At 44.6% G+C, this 22,612-nt stretch overlaps 3 non-coding genes across 3 annotated transcripts; 2 read left to right on the top strand and 1 right to left on the bottom strand.

Moving 5' to 3' along the window:
- TRNAF-GAA lies at nucleotides 1,321-1,394 on the top strand. Its single transcript has one exon. It is a non-coding gene; the product is annotated as a tRNA-Phe (tRNA).
- On the bottom strand, nucleotides 4,513-4,586 carry TRNAF-GAA. Its single transcript has one exon. It is a non-coding gene; the product is annotated as a tRNA-Phe (tRNA).
- TRNAE-UUC lies at nucleotides 6,994-7,065 on the top strand. The gene has a single exon. It is a non-coding gene; the product is annotated as a tRNA-Glu (tRNA).

Below are 22,612 nucleotides of genomic sequence, written 5' to 3'. Positions count from 1 at the left end.
GCCCGAGTGGCTGTAAGGTTGATGACTGAGAGAGGCCGAGGACCGGATGGTGAGGATTTCTCACCCCGAGGGAGGCGGGAAGCGGTAGCTTCTAGAATGGAAGCTTCTCCTTTACTTTTTTTAGAGCGTATCGCTATTTTGAAATAAAAAAAAGGTTTATGGATGAAGTAATCGGAATGACAAGTGGTTACGGTTGCGGAAAGCGGAGAAAGTCGGGAACCGTCGGTTACCTTTTGAATCAAAGTAGCGACAAGCCGAGTATTACGACTACAGGGGGAGAAGCAAAGCTTCGTAGACAGCTTCGCTTCCTCCTCGCTTCTTTCCTGGCGACTAGCTTCTCAAGTGGGCGGCTTGGTAAGCAAGCTATCTTCAGCATCGGTAAAATCCCTATCAATAATAGGCCGGAATAGTAGGGAAGGAGGCCCTCCCTACTTCAATGGAAAGGGGGGAATCGCCGTTTCACAGCCGCTCCTCTACAACTACCTTTCGCCCAACATGATCACGAACGAAGACAGAGAATTGCGTAGATAGGAGGACGAAACGAACCACTTGTCCTGATCGGAACGATTGAAGAAAGAAAGAGAATGGTGGCTCCTTTCGCCCAGGGGACATCGTCGGAGAACAATGTGGTGGGGTGTTCATAGAACAGAAGGCCTCGCCCAAGGAGTGGCAGATTTGGATGGAGTCTCGCTTTGATGCTGGGGAGATGAGATCCATAGATCTGGATAGAGTCTCGCTCATAGAGGAAGAGTACGCGCGCTAGCGCGCTACGGCTTACGTAGTTGATCGGATCAGATAGCCCTTCCTTCGGGCAAGCAACCAAACCCGGCACATCCAATTCTATTCCGATCAACAACTTGGAGGTATGGCTGAGTGGCTTAAGGCATTGGTTTGCTAAATCGACATACAAGAAGATTGTATCATGGGTTCGAATCCCATTTCCTCCGGTACGGAAATGAAAGGGGCGGGCGAAATTACGTGAGAGAAAGAACCTCTTGGTGGAGTCCAGTCCCCCGGAGGACAGAATAGCACTTCTTAGTGACTAGGAGCGGAGAGCCCGTTGCACCTTGTTTTTCTTTGACCGGCCTATCTTCTTTCTATAAGCAAGCTCCCTCCGGCCGTCCAGTCCCTGGACGGCTCTCGGTTCTTGAGCATGTTGGGGGATTAGGCGGCAGTTGAAAGAGCTGCTCGAAAGCTTGACGAACAAGCGAAAAAAGCCTATCTATTCTATTTTCTTAGTTTAGTAAAGGGCTTTTCCCTTACTAGTCAAGTGGTAAGGTAGGGCGCTATTCGATGAAGAAAACAGACTTTAGGAAAGTGGTTCAGGTAGCTCAGCTGGTTAGAGCAAAGGACTGAAAATCCTTGTGTCAGTGGTTCGAATCCACTTCTAAGCAGGCGAAAGGTCCAAACCGTAGCCGGGAGCGAGCCGGATTTTGAAATGAAAGTGAAAGAGTAAGCAATAAAATGTGAGCGCTCCTGCACTATACGGACGGCTTTTTGGCGGTAGGGTTGGGGTGGCTTGCTTGAGGCAGATTCAAAAAAAAGCGGTTGATTACTCGGATTGGTTCTCGCATCCCTGTGCCCAAAAGGATGGGCGAGTTCGGTTTGAGTGTTCATCGATCGGGTGGATCTATATGCTTCGGGGTGGTGAGACGAGGTGTAGCGCAGTCTGGTCAGCGCATCTGTTTTGGGTACAGAGGGCCATAGGTTCGAATCCTGTCACCTTGATGTGGTAGCCTTCTCCGTGGTCGGACAGTAAGGCAAACAGCGCAAAGCATAAAGTAAAGACATGATGCCTCGACTAAGTAAAGTGTTTTTGCCCCTTATCGGTAGTTCCGTAGCAGGTTGTTTCGTACGTTTTCTAGGATCAGATAGAAGCACCACCCCAGAATTGATCCTTCTTTTCTTCTTACTTTTACTAAGTCTGACTCTAGTTTCTCGTTCAACAAAAAGAAAAAGGAGTGTGATTCTTTTATTCCTAATATTTTTCATCTCTTTCTTTTTCTATTTTCTCCGGATCTACTTACTTTCTCGCTTAGATGTTCTTTTGGCTGATCTTTTCTCTTTTGTTTTGGTTTTGAGTGTGGGGGGAGGGCAAGGACTTCCTCTTCCGGGCCCTTCAAACTCCTCATCGGAAGATTTATTCGGGCTCCAGGTCCTGTCGGAGCCTTGGCCCCCGACTCACAATATAGCCTTGGAGTCATCGATGATAAATAGGATATTGGCAATGGAAAATACCAATAGCATTTTTTTGATGGATAAGGATAGGGGGGTCTATTGGGCAGAAGTAAAACATTCACTCAACAATTGTTCCTCGCAAAAGGAATATAACCAATTGATCGAGTTCGAGAATAGGGATCTTCGGATCCGTGAGAAAAAGCATTCATGCTATTCTCTTTTTCAACAAATACTTACTTCACATCCTGCCTTGGCCGAAAATGCCGCCTACACCCCCCAAGAAGCCTTTTGTGACTTTTTGGATGAGAAACGAAGTGAACTTGACCAACAAGGCGGGAATGTATTAGTAAAGGACCAGAGAGAACTCGAATTTTTTAATCTACTGTCTCGCGATATACGAACACATGGCCAAAACTCAGCCTATATAAATAGAATACTCGGTGGATGATAATGAATTGGATTTGCACTGAGAAGTCCCTATGGCGCGGTTGAGGGCAGCTGAACGAAAGGAAAGCGGGTAGGCCGCCTGGGTGAGACAAAGCAGAATAATCTAACTGGAGGAGTGAAAGCCAGGATGGCTTGGTAAGCAAGCAATCCGTTATGTGGGCGCCAACTCCAAGTTCCCTCTCTTCTTTCTTTTTTTTGTCACGATCAAAATGAAAGGTTGTTCTCTGGGCCTGTCTTTTGCTCCCAGAGATGCTGGTTCGAGTCCAGCTCGTGAAAGAGTTTGTGAGTATACCTCGGGATGACTTTTTATCCACTACTCATCCTCGAAATCTAGTCTAGTTCAGCCATAGAGGACTTGATACTTATCTTCGACAAACCTCAAGCGGGACGAGTCAATAGCAGATGCGGATTTTATTTAATAGCTGTGCTTACGCCTTCAACCCCGAAAAGGTCGGATTCGTGCAAAAAAGTAACATCCGAGATTTGTGAACAGACCGGCTTGGGACAGAGAAATCCGGAGGAATACCACGAAGGGGGGGGGGGGGCATAGGGCTGTGTGAACGCGGCTTTCACTAAGAGAAAGATGTGCCTACAATGAAACTGTTAGACCTTTGTTGATGCACATGAATTATCTTTCTAGCCGGTGAAGCTAAGAAAAGAAGCCCTTAGAAAGCAGAGCTAGACCCACACAAATGCTTAATCGAAAGCTCTGTCCTCCTTCCCCTCCTACCAGATCGAAAAGAAGAAGCTTGCTCTTCCGACCCAAAAGGCTTTTGCCGTGATATTACTTCCCCCTATTCGACGATTCACTCTTCCTGGACTTGCTTGACTCGTCCGAAAAAAGAGGGAAAGTGCTAAGACCGCTAATGCAGCTAGGGGAGTTTAAGGACTCATTTCCAAGGCTAGAAGCCTAGACTAGACTAGAAAGGAGATTGCTTTGGTCTTCAGTCAGCTCTACTAGATGCAGTTGCCCAAGAATCCAATGCACTAACTCCTGGAAGCTCCATTCATGCCCATCTACCGACCGAGGAAGACGCTACCGATCCTTGAATCGAGGGACTACGCGCTTTCAATCCCTTACAGCTGCCTTCCAAGCTGTAAGAAAGGACAAAGGCTCCGACAGGACCTGGAGCCCGAATAAATCTTCCGATGAGGAGTTTGAAGGGACCGGAAGAGGAAGTCCTTGCCCTCCCCCCACACTCAAAACCAAAACAAAAGAGAAAAGATCAGCCAAAAGAACATCTAAGCGAGAAAGTAAGTAGATCCGGAGAAAATAGAAAAAGAAAGAGATGAAAAATATTAGGAATAAAAGAATCACAATCCTTTTTCTTTTTGTTGAACGAGAAACTAGAGTCAGACTTAGTAAAAGTAAGAAGAAAAGAAGGATCAATTCTGGGGTGGTGCTTCTATCTGATCCTAGAAAACGTACGAAACAACCTGCTACGGAACTACCGATAAGGGGCAAAAACACTTTACTTAGTCGAGGCATCATGTCTTTACTTTATGCTTTGCGCTGTTTGCCTTACTGTCCGACCACGGAGAAGGCTACCACATCAAGGTGACAGGATTCGAACCTATGGCCCTCTGTACCCAAAACAGATGCGCTGACCAGACTGCGCTACACCTCGTCTCACCACCCCGAAGCATATAGATCCACCCGATCGATGAACACTCAAACCGAACTCGCCCATCCTTTTGGGCACAGGGATGCGAGAACCAATCCGAGTAATCAACCGCTTTTTTTTGAATCTGCCTCAAGCAAGCCACCCCAACCCTACCGCCAAAAAGTCATCCGTATAGTGCAGGAGCGCTCACATTTTATTGCTTACTCTTTCACTTTCATTTCTAAATCCGGCTCGCTCCCGGCTACGGTTTGGACCTTTCGCCTGCTTAGAAGTGGATTCGAACCACTGACACAAGGATTTTCAGTCCTTTGCTCTAACCAGCTGAGCTACCTGAACCACTTTCCTAAAGTCTGTTTTCTTCATCGAATAGCGCCCTACCTTACCACTTGACTAGTAAGGGAAAAGCCCTTTACTAAACTAAGAAAATAGAATAGATAGGCTTTTTTCGCTTGTTCGTCAAGCTTTCGAGCAGCTCTTTCAACTGCCGCCTAATCCCCCAACATGCTCAAGAACCGAGAGCCGTCCAGGGACTGGACGGCCGGAGGGAGCTTGCTTATAGAAAGAAGATAGGCCGGTCAAAGAAAAACAAGGTGCAACGGGCTCTCCGCTCCTAGTCACTAAGAAGTGCTATTCTGTCCTCCGGGGGACTGGACTCCACCAAGAGGTTCTTTCTCTCACGTAATTTCGCCCGCCCCTTTCATTTCCGTACCGGAGGAAATGGGATTCGAACCCATGATACAATCTTCTTGTATGTCGATTTAGCAAACCAATGCCTTAAGCCACTCAGCCATACCTCCAAGTTGTTGATCGGAATAGAATTGGATGTGCCGGGTTTGGTTGCTTGCCCGAAGGAAGGGCTATCTGATCCGATCAACTACGTAAGCCGTAGCGCGCTAGCGCGCGTACTCTTCCTCTATGAGCGAGACTCTATCCAGATCTATGGATCTCATCTCCCCAGCATCAAAGCGAGACTCCATCCAAATCTGCCACTCCTTGGGCGAGGCCTTCTGTTCTATGAACACCCCACCACTGAATGATTCACTTTCAAGTTCTCGCCTCCGACCCGGGAGAACACAGGGTCAAGCCAAGCCCTGACCCGCCTAAATGGAATTCATATCTCCTTCGTCTGGTCGAGAAGGGAGGGGAACTGGACTCTGCCTCTTCTATTACATTTACATTACATTACGGAGAAGTCCATTCTCGTCATGATCGATCCACGTCCTAGCGTAGTGCCCGGCTTGCTTAGCAACCAAAGCTAGCTTACTAAGGTAGTTTACTTTTTCATTTTGAAAAAAGAAGGCGAAGGCATTTTTCCTTGATTGCACGAGCTAGCCAGCAAGCCAGCAAACCCCCCCTTACTCACCTCAACATCTATAAAAAGAGCTCTTTCTCCTTTTCATAATAATAAGGTAAGCATCCAGCTCTCGATCCAGAGCTACTGCTTCAAGAATCAACTGAGCTCAGGAAGTCAGGTTAAGACGTCGACTTTGACAGGGGAGATGAAAAAGAATTCCTGTCTTTAGAAGTAAATCCCACTAAACTAGACTTGTACGCTTGACATGAAAAGTAGAGGCAAGCGGAGTCAAAGGCCGAGCCTCAACCAGCAAAGGGGGACAGCCATGCCAATCCAAGCACAGTAAAAGTGTGCCCACTCTACCCTTCTTTCTTTACCCTAGACTTCGTTCTTCAAGGAGACCCATGTGCATTTCCTCTGTTCTGTGCTCGCTACGCCCTTGTGCCTTTAGTTGAAGTATAGGTCGTCGATTCAATCTATCTTGATGGGATTTTTCTAGTAGGTAGCGAGAATACATAATATGATTGTGTATCTCTTCTTTACTTTTAAGTGACAAGGGGGTGACAAAGGGTATACTTTCTTCTCTATGTCTTGTGCGCCCTCTTCTTCCCATTCGGGTTGGGTTGACCCAGAAGTACAGTAAGAAGGAATGGAACCACTGGAGAGTCGTCTGCAGTTCACACTTGGGCAAAGACGACTGACTTTGGAAGCGGAACACGAACCTATTTCCGCTATTCTGGGTTCTTATTGAGCGTAGCGAAATCAAGGTTGATGATAAAGTCAGCGAAGTTTCCATGGTGTTCTACCTTTGCGTAGTCTCGGTCCACAGTGGAAGGCTCCGCACCCGAGCCTCGTTAGACTCAGCTGAAGTGTAAGGTGTAAGTGAAGAAAATAGAAGAGATGAAGTCCGTCCCTTAGCCTAGTCTATATCCACAGCTGACGCAACTCCGTACCGACGCCTCACTACTACTTTCATTTTTCTTTTATTTTTAAATTAATTAACGGCTAAGCGATTTCATAACCTGAGCTTTCCTTAACCAGCTGACCTTACTTCGTAACCTTAGCCTCCCTTTCTTTAATAGTTTTCTAGTTCGACTAAGTGACTTCGTAACCTCAACGTACTTTTTTTCTTACTGTAGCATAGGCCTTCGCCACTTCAAACGGGCGCTTCGCCCCTCTTTTTTTGAATTAGAAAGAGCGGGGTCTTACTTATTCAGGGGGGATGAAAGACAAATAAAGGGATCAGGGGGCTTTATGATCGGAGAAAGAGAAGGGGCGTGGTTTGTGTGTCACTGGGTCGGTGGGGGAACCCGTAGGAAGGGGGGACGACCCGCCGAATTCACATCAGAAATCGCCAACATGAAGACAAACGAAATCTTGAATTGCGTATAGAAACAAAACGAACCACTTCTATTCTCGGAGCTGAGGTATATGAAGAATGGCTTTTTGGTCCCTTTCGTCCAGTGGTTAGGACATCGTCTTTTCATGTCGAAGACACGGGTTCGATTCCCGTAAGGGATAGGTACTCATTCCCGGCCGCTTTCAGTTAGTGTTCATTGCTGAGTGATCGCTCGCTATCTGGCTGGAAAAGATGGTCCGGAAGCTTCCTCTCTCCCAGCAAGCAAGATGAGATAGCGTATGTTGGATCAGGCTGCATGCCGCAGCGATATTTATATGTATATGGATCGGGCTTAGCGGTATGTTGGATCGGGCTGCGCTTGGGTTGTAGGAGCCGCTCCGGAATCTGCACACCCCCAGTGAGCGCAGTCGACTATATATTTACGGATCGGGCTGCACGCCGTAGCGGTTAGTATTATGAGATATCTATTGGGCGGGAGTGCTGAGTGAAAGTTCTGGTTGACGAGAGTTGAGTCACGAGTGACTGAGAGGCTGCCCGAGGGGCCATATATATATATATGAGCGATGCTTAGCCCGAGGGCTTGTTTATGAAACTTTCTGTTTTCACTCTTCTTTATACTGAGCCTCTATTGAAAATGTGTTGAACAAATATTTTAACTAACTTTCATCGAAACTGAGGTTTTACAAGTTGTTTGGAAATTGAACTACGGATTTGACTTTGATATTTCCATTGAGATTTTATCTTAGATCATGTATATGATTTAAATGCTCGTCACTGCACTCAGACTTTATTTACTGTGGTTACTTATTGAGTAGGCGTACTCATGTTACTCCCTGCACCATGTGTGCAGATCCAGGTGCCAGAGCTTCAGAGTGATAGCTTTCAGCAGCTTCTAAGTATTTACGGAGATAGCAAGGTAGCTGCACGGCGTTCGCAGCCCTACCTTTCTCCTTCATATCCTTACTGTTATTTATTTCGGTCTTTTCTTTTGTATGGAGTAGACAGTACTGGACAGTATCTTAGTGGCTCATGACTAGTGACACCAGAATCGGGCAGTGTGGATGTATTAGCGTAGTTTGTTCTTTCTTCCGCGCATTTTGTTATATTAAGTGAAAGACTTGTGTTCATAACTGAATTGGAAAATGAATTTGCAAAAGACCTTTATGTTATCTGTGTTGAATCGGCTTGCCTAGCATTGTGATAGGCGTCATCATGACCGGGGTTGATTGGGGTCGTGACAACATGTCACTGCCATGGTGCGGATGTCATTCAAACAGATGGCGGAGAGATTTGTTGAAAGGCATAGAGGTGTATCGGAATTGATGAAGAGGGGTCTTGAATTTATGCCAATACCAATGAAAAGATATGAGAAATACAGGAGGCGAGCACATTGGCATTAATTTTAATAGTATTGCAACAAGCAAAATATTTTTGAAGTTCGCACCACTATCCATCAAAACTAGGGGAATAATATACACATCGTAAATGAAGCTAGCAGGTTGTGTTCTTGTGGTAAATGGTCCATATACCACATGTCGTGCTCACATGCTATCAAGTGCTTTCAACATACAGGTTTAGGGCCAACCAACTATGTTGATAAGCAATACAGTGTTGTTGTATACTTAAACATATATAGTGGACAGTTGCAGCCAGTGGGTGCTGAGCATTATTGGCATCCGGAACCATTTAAAATTGTGTGTAACAAGGACTATTTTGCGTAAGCTACAAGTGCAAATAAGAACGTGTATACGAAACCAAATGGATGTTGGTGATACCATTTATGCACGTAAATGTAGCATATACTCGCAAACGGGACATGACCGTCGTAAATGTCCTTCAGCTGGTTTGGGTGGCGGTGGTAATCCAGCTCCTGGTGGAATTTCATCTAATGTGCCCAACTATCAAGGATACACGTAGTGTTTTGTTTATCTTGTTTGTAATGTGGTTGTAATAAGTGTATGTACTTGTTTATCTTGAAAAATATATGAAATAAAATTATTATTCCATTGCTATTAAATCTTATTGATATTTAACATTAATACTTCAGTACAACAATCTAATATAAACCCATTTAATCAACCAAAAAAATTGTCATTTGCCATTATCGTCGTTGTCTAACACTATTTCATTGTCACTATCTTCAACTTCTTCATCAACATCGTGTATGTACCCTTCGTGACCGAGGGAATTGTAATCTAGGCCCCAGTTGACACACATTTCTCGCATTTCATTGCTATCATCAAGAAGACCACTTGCCTGATTTCTATAACAATATGGGACACCTACGACCAACGTCTGTGGTAGAAACTTAGGTAGTCCCTCCCACTCGACAACTATTGGGAAAACAGGATAATCATTGTCTCTATGCAATTTATCATTTTCAAATAAATCCCAGTACTGATCCGTCGTTACTCTCAAGAAGTTAAGATCATCCATTGCATGATGAACATCAAGTGCCTTTTCCAACTCTAGAATCTCCTTCATCAGATGCCTGATCACTACTGGTTCATCTTTGTGTGTGTTTGTTTGGAAAGCTGCAGATGGTGCTTGTGGCACAACAAGCCCATGCCAGCGACACAGTACTTCGCAATCACACCGTTTTGAGTAAAGGGGAACCCATTGTAGTTTTTTGCCCCAAATTCGCATACCTTCAGGCTTTATAGAATGTGCTTCGCCCTTAATAATGTGCCCTGCGAATATGAGATCAGTGTGTATATTGATAGATTGATTTTCCAAGGTACGGAGAACACCATACCACTTGTCATCACTCAAGTCAATGTAGCAACCTAGCATTTTTTTTCAAGGTATGGATTGATAGTGTTAAGACGTGATCCATGGGGATCTGTTGAACTTCCTTCACCCTTTTGCCTCTTTTTGAACCACTTGTTAAATGTTAGTGGCATTTTTTTAATGGATGTTGTAATGTTGATTCAAAAGGTCTTTGAAATACATATGACTCGGTTCAGTTTAAGAAGCTTTCTTATACCCAAAATAATCATTAGCACGTGAAGCATAGCGTGGTTACATACCATGTTATGTGTATTGTCTTGTCGACCTGATAAAGCTGTCATTCTGACAAAAGTTGTCTTCTGGAAAAGCTGTATTGTACAGTAAAGAATCATTAGCACGCGAAGCATAGAGCGGTTACATACCATGTTATGTGCATTGTCTTGTCAACCTGATAAAGCTGTCGTTCTGCAAAAGTTGCTCGCCCGCAAAAGCAATATTGTGGCGTAAAGAATCATTAGCATGCGAAGCATAGCGCGGTTACATACCACGTTATGTGTGTTGACTTGTCTATAAATAACTAGCGCATTTTAGGTATTATCTGCGCTTAACCAAATCATAGAAGCAGGGTTTTTTTTTTCATTAACAAATGTTTGGACGCAATGACCAACCAATGTGCTATTGTGGCAAATGCTGTATGATGAACTCGTGTTGGTCCGATGGTCATGTTGGTCGCAGATACAGGATGTGCGTAAACAGGTTTGGAGGCAATGACGAAAATTATTGCGATTTTGAGGAATGGTATGATGAAACCATTGAGCAGGAATGCTACAAAAAATCTTTGCACTATATTTGGAATATGTACTGTGAATACCAACGCCGTGAGTCTAAATGAAACGAGAAATTGCGGAATGCAGGAGAAACTAAAAGAGGGGAAGAAGAAAAAAATAAGCTGGAAGAGAAATTTAAGTGGTTGGAGCAAAGAATACTATGCGGTAGTGACTAACCAATGACATGTATGTGTTGAGTGTAGTATTTTATCTTCATATTTTTCGTGTCTTGTATTTTCATTTGTTTTACTGAATTTAAATTATGTTAAGTTTATATGTTTGTGTTTGTGTTGTAGTATTAAAATAACGAAGAACCAGAGAAATAAGAACATAACGCACATATAATGTAAACAATAAATATAGTTTTCATTATTTACTAATTGTCATATGTACATAAAATCAAAAAAAATCAATGTGTCCCACATCCTTTATGCTTTAAAGCAGCCGGTTGCCTCAGGCGCATCTCATCCCGCCCGGAAACACTATCAGGATCATCCTCATCACGACGCCTCTTTATCGAAGGATGATCTGCAGCATGATCGTCAGTAAGGCTAGCAGGCTCGGTAGAAGGGGTCGTCAGTGCAACAGTAACCTACAGAATAATCACATATATTAGTATATGAAATATATAATAGTAAAGTGAGGGTTGATTGCATAAAAATAATTAAAATGTCTTACCACGGTCGCAGTGGACTCCTGAATATACTCATCCGTCTCAGGTATGTGAGTGTCGCACCTAGTGGCCTCTGCAACGGGCGAGGATGATGGCTCCAAAAAAATATGCTTTAGATATTTATGACTAATCAATGAGATAAACACAAAAATTAAGTAATAGTAATACAAACTAACCAAATCCTGTGGAAGATCCTCAGCATCCCTCGGCGGTGAGCCATAACTAAGTCGGCGCACACTATCCACATCTCGTACTGGACGAGCATCAGTAGCCGTCGATGCCTCTGGAAGGTCAGGAAAATACGCATCCCAGTCCTGTTAGGTCATGCCTGCGATCAACAATGGAGTTGACGGGGTCATCTGCAAAGCCCATGTAGTAAGCCCCAGGCTAAATGACGAGATATCGCTAGGATCAGGGTGGTCAACCGGGTGATCAACTCCAACATCCTCAACAGGTGCCTCAACGCCCCCTTGCTGGGGTCCACCTCCTCATCGACCACCACGACCTCATGGGACACCGATACCTCGTGGGACAGCCCTACCTCGTGGCACACCCCCGCCTCGCGGCACACCCCTGCCACGTCGACCACACTCAGGCTGCACTGCTGCCCCCCGATGGTATTGCTTTGGCGCCATATAATCAGCCTCGTGTGCTAAGCGCTCACTATCTCGGGCTCGCTGCAATGTCTGGGCAGCCAAATTCTGTAACCTGCCGGTCATAGTCGTGCAAAGCGGTTGCTCCCTCGCAGGCATGCTACTGCATCTGCAGTCCCAACTGGTGGAACATATGTAGTCCAATAACATGCACAACATGTAAAATATCAATTGCAAAATGGTAATGTTAACATTATAACTAAGTATTCATTAAACGGTAATGTTACCAAATAACATACCAACGCCTCATGCCTCCCGGCGTATGGAACAAACCGACCGCCAGTGCAATGAATGGGATTCCGATGATAAGTCGGGTAATGCTACGGTACCAGCCGATATATGCATGCTCATCATCCATAAGATGGGCTGGAGGGGGTGGTGGAATCAGGTCATGCTGTTGGTCCCAACTCTCGATCTACGCCTCTAGCCATGCCTCATATGCCTGGTCAACCTTCAAACAATCATCCCGCTGGTAATGAGTCCTAACCCAAGCGGGCGGTGGAGGTACATGCTACGGTCGACCAAACTGGCAAAGGACTCGCTCGCTGGCATGATGCTCGACAATATCGAGACATACCAACGGGACGGAAGAGCTCCACATAAGTTGCCCACTTGAGCAATAATCGGTCAAACTAGCTATAAGCGCGTCGCTGTAGGGCGTCCAAATAAACTATCACATAAAAACAAGAACCGTGAGTATACGCAACACATATAAATCCAGGCCAAGTAAACTTAAGTATAGAATTACCTGTGCGTCCTCCAGCAAATCTAACTAATCTCTGCAATACGGGAGATTATGTCGAGCCTCGTACTCACGTCCATATCCCCTCCTCTCAACCCACCTCCTAGCCAAAGGGAGAAACGGTGGAGGTGGTGCATCCTGAAGCTATGGGTGGTAGAGGTGGCTGCAACTGCAAGAACCGCTCGTAGGCCCAAACCTAATATACAATTTGGACGTAAAATTTAAGGTATATTTTTATGGTGTATATTATAATGAAGAGAGTATTTGTCTATGTTTTCACCTGTAGCAGCAGCATAAATCCGGCAACGTCTCGCTGGGTGCCCATGCATGCCCTGTACATCTGCCGGTCAAGTGACCAAGAACAGCAACACCCCAGCTGTACTAAGGTAAATCATCCAGCAGCTCAAGGTGATGAAGAAATCTCAAGCTGACTAGGTTTCCGGAAGTGTTCGAGAACAATACGCCTCCAAACATAAGCAGCAGCAGCGACCTCGTGTACCACCTAATATGAAGCTCCGGTGTATCATGATCAATGTCATCATGCATGGCCTCCAAATACTATGGGATGGGCGTCAAAGAAATACGACTAGCACCAACCAATATACCCTCATCCTCTGTCGGAAACTGGTGAGCCGCTGCAAAGTCTCCAGGTACTGAGCTCCCGTATAATCTCTCATGCCTTGCGGAAAAGCAACAGCAAGTCCATCAACCGGCAGCCCATAAAGGACCTCCACGTCCTGCAGGGTGATAGTGGCCTCGCCAATGGGCAAATGGAATGTGTGCGTCTCTGGTCACCACCGCTCTATCAAAGCCGTGAGCGACGACCAATCCACCTGTAGTCAGCCGATCTCAATGATCCTATAAAAGCCCGTATCCTGCAGGAGTCTGACTACACGGGGATGGAGCCGGCGTTCCCTAAGAAAGTTCCAGACATCGTCTATCCTCCTAGAATGTAACGTCTGGGCCAATAACTCCCCCTCCCATATGTAGGAAGACCTACGCTCGGCCTATAGCAGTAGTAGCTCTAGGGAGGCAGGTCCGGGATGCAAAGGCGGAACCTCCATGATGACTACTGTAAATTGAACAAAATTAATTACGATATTTTTCTTTTCCATTGCTTAAATATATTGCAATACCTTGAATATTAGTGTATTTTATTCATTATTTTTACTATATTGTTAATTAGGTTGGTACATTTCAATATTATACTTTTACTTTTTTGTACGTTACTTTAATATGTTTGTGTTAATATTTTATATTTTTGTTAGTTATTCACCTATTTTCTTACTACACATGATTTAATTATTAAATATTCATATTTTGGTCCCGGACACAATATTTGAGGCCCAGTAGCACCAATGTATCCTGAATTCTTATGTTCATGATGGAGAAATTTTTTCCGATTTTTCACTCAACATGTCTCTTATTTTATATGTTAGTTTATTATCGTATATGTTAGTTTTATTATTTAATATGTTAGTTTATTATTGTATATCTTAGTTTTATTATTTAATATGTTAGTTTTATTATTTAATATGTTAGTTTATTATTGTATATGTTAGTTTTATTGTATACGTTAGTTTATTATTGTATATGTTAGTTTATTATTGTATATGTTAGTTTTATTATTTGAAATGTTAGTTTTATTATTTAATATGTCTTTTTGATTGTCATTGACTTATTTCTTACTATACTAAAATTAAATAATTAATTTTCATAACTATAAAAGATTTAATTATTAAATAATTATATATTGGTTCTGGACACAATATTTGAGGCTCAGTAGCACCAATGTATCCTGAATCTTATGTTCTTACGTTTGTTGATTATAATTGGAGATAATTTGCATTTGAATATCAGCTTTTTGACGTATTTTTGGGAATAAGAGATACTTAAATGATTCATTTCTATAACTAAATGGATATTACGCTAATACGTTTTACTACGCTAAAAGGTCACTACATTACAAATACGAACACTACATTATGCCACAAGATACCACTGGAGTGTACTAAAGTAAAAATTTATCTAGTTTACTAGTCTTTTAGCAAATTAATAATCTAAACCAGATAAAAATAGCAAATTAATTTAATCACAAAACAATCACGAAATTATATATACCACAATAAAAAGTAACTAATTAAGAAAAAGTTTAACAACTAATAACAATTTCTCTATTTTACAAATTATTTTAGCACACTAATACTATAGACCGGATAAAACATAACAAATTAGTTAAATCGCAAAACAATCACAAAATAACATAGAAAAAACAACTAATATGCATTTATACAAGTTTTATCAAAAACTAAATCGGAATACCTCAATTTAAGGTTTTAGGAAAGTCAAAGAATTTGTGATTTTTGAGCCGAAACAACCATCAACGTCTGAGATAACTCCTTAGCTAGCACGTGGGACCGAGAATCTTTACTTGATATGGGACGTGTGACGACCCGAAGGGTCATCACCTGTTTCTTACCCATTCTGTGCTCCCGAGGCCTTGAAAACCTTATTTATAGTCGCCTCGTTTTGCGTACGCAGTCCGGGCGTGTAGCCGGAAAGTTTAAATATGAATTTTTGTGAAAAATGCTAAGTTTTGATATTAAAATGAATAAATTTGACTTCGGTACCCGGACCCGTGATTTGACGGTCCCGGAGGGTCCGTAGGAAAATATGGACTTGGGCGTATGCCCGGAATCGCATTCCGAGGTCCCAAGCCCGAGAAATGAATTTTTGAGTGAAATTATTTTCAGAAAGTATTTAAGGAAATTGGAAATGAAATTTGATTAGAACGTGTTGGTATCGAGCCCGTATTTTGGTTCCGGCGCCCGGTACAGGTCTTATATGTGGTTTAAGATATTTCTATGAAGTTTGGTTGAAATTGGGCGTCTTTTGACGTGTTTCGGACTTAAAACTCTAAATTTGAAAGTTTATGAAGTTTGAAGAAAAACTAGTGATTTTGAGGTTTGATTCGTTGTTTTGATGTTATTTTGGCGATTTGATCGCACGGTTAAGCTCGTAGGATGTTGTTGAGTTAGTGCATATGTGTGGTTAGGAGCCCCGAGGGCTCGGGAGTGTTTCAGAGGTGTTTCGGGGTGGTTCCAAACTTAGGAAAATTGCAGAAAATAGCTTCAGCTGTTGCAGGTCCCGTTGTTCTTCGCGTTCGCGACGCCTCCCCCGCGTTCCCGAAGCTCTGAGCCTTTCCTTCATCGCATTCGCACCCTTGACCTCGCGTTCGCGTAGAGTAATCTGGACCTGGGGACTTAGCCTAATTTGTCCTCTTCAAGTTCGCATTAGTACCTTCGCGTTCGCGTAGACCAAATCCTGGACTCCCTAGCCTTTTCTCTTCGCGGTTCGCACCCTTCATATCGCGAACGCGACGGTCTGTCAAGTCCACCCTTCGCGAACGCGACCTTCCTTCCACGAACGCGAAGGGTAATTTTGCCCAGTTATATTTTTAATTTCCAGAACAGTGTAGTTACAGGATTTTCATAAACACTCACGAACTCCTTCTTCTCCAAGGTCCTTAGGCATCCAATGAAGCTCTCCTTCAGCAACACTTCTTAGGTTAGTAAATTTCAACTCGTTTTCTTCATTTTCCATCAATATCTATTGAATTCCTAAGCCTAAAACATGTATTTAGGGTAGAAATCGGGGGAAATGGGTAGAGTTAGAGCTTTTTAAATTTTCTTGATTTAGACCTCGTTTTGGGGTCGAATTTGAAAACAAATGATATATTCGGGCTCGTGGGTGAATGGGGGATATGAACTTGGTCCGAACCTCGTGTTTTGACCAAGCGGGCCCGGGGTCAATTTTTGGGATTTTGGGAAGAAAGCTTGGAATTCTATAATTAGGCGTTGGGTTTGATTTGTTTAGCATATATTAATATTATGAAGTCATTATTGTATAGATTTGATTGAGTTGGAGCCGAATTCGAGAGGGAAAGCGGTTGTTGTGGATTGATTTGGTCGTGGAAGTTGAGGTAAGTGTTTGGTCTAACCTTAGCTTGAGGGAATAGGAGTTGAGTCTTACTTGCTACTTTCTAATTGTCGAGTACGATGTATAGGCATGGTGACGAGTATCTATACATTGGTGTCTAGCATGACCGCGAGTCCTTATTTTGCGAATATTTTGGTTTTTGTTATAACTTCCATGCTTAATTGATGACTCCTATATGTTGTAAAGAGTATGTGAAAGGAATTGTGATCTTTATACTTCGTGGAACGTTGGCTCGAGCTGAAATACAAATTGTGAAGGTATATGAGATAAGTAAATCATTGGAGCATTGGCTCAAGTGATAATGTGAACTGTGAGATGAAAGTGAAAGAAAGAGAAAGAGTTACTAGTTTATTCCCTTGCCAGGACGTTTTGTTGTTTTGTTGATTTTCTCCCCTGCCGGGATATGGAAACTTATTGATATTGTTCCCTTGTCGGGATTTAACTGTTTAATTGCATTCCCTTGCCGGGATTTCCGTCATTATTTGTTTATCTCCTTGCCCCTTATTTGTGAATGTTGTTTGGGTGAGGAAGAGTGATAAAGCACGAAGGGTGATGTCGTGCATTGTTTGTTTATTGTAAGGGTGTAAAGCACGAAGGGTGATGTCGTGCATTGTTTGCTTATTGTGAGGAAAGAGTGTTAAAGCACGAAGGGTGATGCCATGCCGCAAGATGTACCATTCTGTGCTGATTCAATTGATTATATGTGAGGAACGAGAGTAAAAGCACGAAGGATGATGCCGTGCACATGTTATTGCTTGGTGAGTATGAGAGTAAAAGCACGAAGGGTGATGTCGTGCACTTGTTGATTTCTGTTTTCATTACTTATGATTTGAGTTGTGTTATTTCCTTTGTTACTAGACGACTCTTATTTGGAAATTGTTGTCCCCTACAGCATGCTCCCCTTCCCATACTGTTTATCTGTCTTTGTATTTCGATTCCGTTGTATGTATATGTGTATATATATATATATATATATATATATATATATATATATATGAAATTGCACAGTTTATGAGGTAGTCCGATCTAGCCTCGTCACTACTTCGTCGGGGTTAGGCTAGGCACTTACCAGCATATGGGGTCGGTTGTGCTAATGCTAGACTCTGTGCTATTTTGCACAGATCTAGGATTCGGACAGCAGCAACAGTAGTGTTGGAGCAGGCATTTAGTCTAGCGAGACATCGAGGTAGCCCTGCAGGCGTCCGCAGGCCCGGCGTCTCCTCTAACCTTTATTTTAGTCTATTATCTCATTGTATTCGAGACAAACAGTTTATGTTCTTTTTCAGACGATTGTATTTGGTATTCTTAGTAGTTCATAAGTATTGTGACACCAGTCTTGGGTAGAGGCTTATGTTGAATTTTCCGCATTTCTATTCAGCTTTCTATAATTTAAGACTTCCGCTTATTATTTAATTTCGTTGCTTTTATATTATTGCCAATAATTGTTAAAAAGGGAATATGTTATTAATGAAAAAGTAATTAAATTGGGCTTGCCTAGCTCCCATTAGTAGGCGCCATCACGACTCCCGAGGGTGGGAAATCCGGGTCGTGACAAGTTGGTATCAGAGCTCTAGGTTACATAGGTCTCACAACTCACGGACAAACTTATTAGAGTCTGAGGGATCGGTACAGAGACGTCTGTATTTATCCCCCAGAGGCTACCGAGTTAGGAAAAGTCTCACATTTGTTCTTTCTTGTCGTGCGGTTTGGTTTCTCAACGGTAATTGAATTTCTACTATGTTCTTTCGCAGATGGCGAGAACACGTGCTTCCTCATCCTCCGATCAGCAGTCCGAGCCCCAGGCAGCTCCCACTAGGGGTAGAGGGCGAGGCCGAGGCCGTGCTAGAGGCCGAGGTAGGGGCAGAGCTCAGCCCCGAGCAACAGCACCAGAGGGGTTTATTGCTACCCCAGTTCTTCAGGACGCTCTGGTCCGATTGGTGGGTCTCATGGAGAGTGTTACCCGAGCAGGCTTGCTTCCTGTAGCACCAGCCGTCTCTCAGGATGGAGGAGGGGCCCAGACTCCTGCTACTCGTACTCCGGAGCAGGGAGTTCCCCCGATTCAGACTCCAGCAGTTCAGCCAGTTGGAGCAGCTCAGCCGGGTGTGGTAGCCCAGGCCGGTGATGGAGCAGCTATGTCTGCCGATGCTTTTTGGAGGTTGGATAGGTTCACCAAGCTCTTCACTACTACTTTCAGGGGTGCATCTACCGAGGATCCTCAGGATTATTTGGACAATTGCCACGAGGTTCTTCAGAACATGGGTATTGTGGAGACCAATGGGGTCGACTTTGCTATATTTTGCCTGTCCGGATCCGCCAAGACTTGGTGGAGGGATTTTTGCTTAGCCAGCCAGCAGGATCACCAACCTTGACATGGGAGCAGTTTACACAGCTATTTTTGGAGAAGTTTGTCCCCGATACACAGCGAGAGGCCTATCGGAGGCAGTTCGAGCGTCTCCATCAGGGATCCATGACAGTCACCCAGTACGAGACCAGGTTTATTGAGTTGGCCCGCCATGCTATTGTTATACTTCCCACTGAGAGGGAGAGAGTGAGACGGTTTATTGATGGACTCATTCAGCCTATTCGTCTCCAGATGGATAGAGAGGCTGGGAGCGAGATATCCTTTCAGGAGGTGGCCAATGTGGCCCGGAGGATTGAGATGGTATTGTCACAGGGGGTGGTCATAGGGCAGACAAGAGGCCCCATCAGTCAGGTCGATTCAATGGTGCCTCGTCCGGAGGCAGAGATTCGTATGATAGGGGTCAGCCTTCTAGGCCTTTCCAGTCAGCCCTCCAGGTTTCTCGGTGGCCGTGGCTCTCACGCACTATTCTGATCAGTAGCCATTCAGTGCACCGCTAGCTCCTATCAGTGCACCGCCACTTCAAAGTTTCCGTGGTGGTCATTCAGGTCGACAGGGCCAGCAGACTCAGCAGCCGAGGACTTGTTACACTTGTGGTGACACGGGTCATATTGCCAGATTTTGCCCTCGAGCACCGAGCAGTTCTCAGCACCAGGGTTCTCGTGCCATGGTTCAGGCACCAGGTGTTCCACAGCTCGCCCAGCCAGCTAGAGGTGGGGGTAGAGGTACTAGAGGTGGAGGTAGAGTCATAGAGGTGGAGCTCAGACCGCCAGAGGTGGAGGCCAGCCAGCAGCAGGCCGACCCAGAGAGGTAGATCAGAGTGGTGGGGCCCAGCCCCAATGTTATGCTCTTCAGGCCAGGCCCGAGGCAGAGGCTTCAGATGCGGTTATTACAGGTACGGTTCTGGTTTGTGATCGAGATGCTTCGGTACTATTTGATCCAGGGTCTACATATTCATATGTTTCATCTTATTTTGCGCCGTGCTTGGTCATGCCTAGTGATGCTTTGGGTGTTTCTGTTTATGTGTCTACGCCGGTGGGTGATTCTATCGTGGTCGATCGAGTCCATCGTTCTTCTGTTGTGGTGATTGGGGGTTTGGAGACTCGTGTAGATTTGTTGCTTTTAGATATGGTCGACTTTGATATTATATTGGGGATGGACTAGTTATCACCCTATCATGCTATCTTGGACTGTCATGCCAAGACTGTGACCTTAGCTTTACCGGGTATGTCTCGTTTAGAGTGGAGATGGACTCTTGGTCACTCTACCCGCAGTGTTATATCGCATGTGAAGGCTCGGCGTATGGTCGAGAAGGGGTGTTTGGCCTATTTAGCCTATGTTCGGGATTCCAGTGCTGAGGTTCCTTCTATTGATTCTGTGCTCGTTGTTTGTGAGTTCCCTGATGTTTTTCCTTCAGACCTGCCGGGTATGCCACCCGACAGGGATATTGATTTCTGCATTGATCTGGTACCGGGCACTCAGCCCATTTCTATCCCCCCATATTGTATGGCCCCGCCGGAGTTGAAAGAGTTAAAGGAACAGTTGCAGGATTTGCTTGAGAAGGGTTTCATTAGACCCAGTGTCTCACCTTGGGGTGCGCCATTGTTATTTGTCAAGAAGAAGGATGGGTCAATGAGAATGTGTATTGATTACCGGCAATTGAACAAGGTAACAATCAAGAATAAGTATCCACTACCGAGGATTGATGATTTGTTCGACCAGCTTCAGGGTGCCAGGGTATTTTCCAAGATTGACTTGCTATCTAGCTACCATCACTTGAGGATTAGTGCATCTGATGTCCCTAAGACAGCTTTCCGCACTCGGTACGGGCATTATGAGTTCTTGGATATGTCATTCGGGTTGACGAATGCCCCAGCAGCTTTCATGGACTTGATGAACTGAGTGTTCAAGCCTTATTTGGACTCATTCGTGATAGTTTTCATTGATGATATATTCCCACAGCCAGGAGGAGCACGAGCATCACCTTAGAGTGGTTCTTTAGTATCTGAGGGATAGTCAGTTATATGCCAAGTTCTCCAAGTGTGAGTTCTGGCTGAGTTCAGTTGCATTTCTGGGTCATGTTGTATCAGCAGAGGGTATTTAGGTGGACCCGAAGAAGATTGAGGCAGTCAAGAACTGGCCTAGACCAGCATCAGCTACAGAGCTTTGGAGTTTCTTGGGGTTGGTTGGCTACTATCGACGGTTCGTGGAGGGGTTTTCATCCATTGCAGCCCCGATGACCAGATTGACCCAGAAGGGAGCCTAGTTCATATGGTCGGATGAGTGTGAGGCGAGCTTTCAGAAGCTCAAGACAGCTCTGACTACGGCACCGGTGTTGGTTTTTCCCACAGGTACAGGGCCTCACACAGTCTATTGTGATGCTTCCCGTGTTGGGCTTGGAGCAGTGTTGATGCAGGATGGCAAGGTCATTGCTTATGCTTCGAGGCAGTTGAAGATTCATGAGAAGAACTATCCGGTTCATGATTTGGAGTTGGCAGCCATAGTTCACGCATTGAAGATTTGGAGGCATTATCTGTATGGCGTGGCATGTGAGGTGTTCACGGATCACAAGAGTCTTCAGTACTTGTTCAAGCAAAAGGAGTTGAATTTGAGGCAGAGGAGGTGGTTGGAGTTGTTGAAGGATTATGATATCACCATTCTATATCATCCGGGGAAGGCCAATGTGGTGGCCGATGCATTGAGTAGGAAGTCAGCCAGTATGGGCAGTCTTGCTTATATTCCGGTCGGTGAGAGGCCGCTTGCTTTGGATGTTCAGGCTTTAGCCAATCAGTTCGTGAGGCTGGATGTTTCTGAGCCCAGTCGTGTGTTAGCTTGCACGGTCGCTCGTTCTTCATTATTGGAGCGTATCCGTGATCGGCAGTATGATGATCCCCATTTGTGTGTCCTTAGAGACACGGTGCAGCGCGGAGGTGCCAGACATGTTACCTTAGATGATGATGGAGTTTTGAGATTGCAGGGTCGAGTATGTGTGCCTAATGTGGATGGGCTCCGAGAGTTGATTTTGGAGGAGGCCCATAGCTCCCGGTACTCTATTCATCCGGGCGCCGCGAAGATGTATCAGGATTTGCGGCAGCATTATTGGTGGCATAGAATGAAGAAGGATATTGTAGCATATGTGGCTCGTTGTTTGAATTGTCAACAGGTTAAGTATGAGCATCAGAGGCCTGGTGGATTATTTCAGAGGATTGAGCTTCCCGAGTGGAAGTCGGAGCGGATCACTATGGACTTCGTTACTGGACTTCCGCTGACTCGGAAGAAGTTTGACGCAGTTTGGGTCATTGTTGATAGGATGACCAAGTCAGCACATTTCATTCCTGTGGCAGTCTCCTATTCTTCTGAGAGGTTGGCCGAGATCTACATTCGGCAGATTGTTCGCCTTCATGGTGTACCCATATCTATTATTTCGGACCGGGGTACGCAGTTTACCTCGCGCTTCTGGAGAGCAGTTCAGCGAGAGTGGGGCACACGGGTTGAGTTGAGCACATCATTTAATCCCCAGACGGACGGTCAGTCCGAGCGGACTATTCAGATCTTAGAGGATATGCTCCGAGCTTGTGTTACTGACTTTGGAGGTTCGTGGGATCAGTGCTTGCCCTTTGTGGAGTTTGCCTACAACAACAGTTACCAGTCGAGCATCCAGATGGCTCCTTATGAGGCTTTATATGGTAGGCGGTGTCGGTCTCCGGTCGGATGGTTCGAGCTGG

This window comes from Nicotiana attenuata, chromosome 9, assembly GCF_001879085.1.
Source record: "Nicotiana attenuata strain UT chromosome 9, NIATTr2, whole genome shotgun sequence".
NCBI classification, from domain to species: domain Eukaryota; kingdom Viridiplantae; phylum Streptophyta; class Magnoliopsida; order Solanales; family Solanaceae; genus Nicotiana; species Nicotiana attenuata.
Note: the sequence above shows the minus strand (reverse complement) of the source record. Positions and strands in the feature narration are given on the sequence as shown.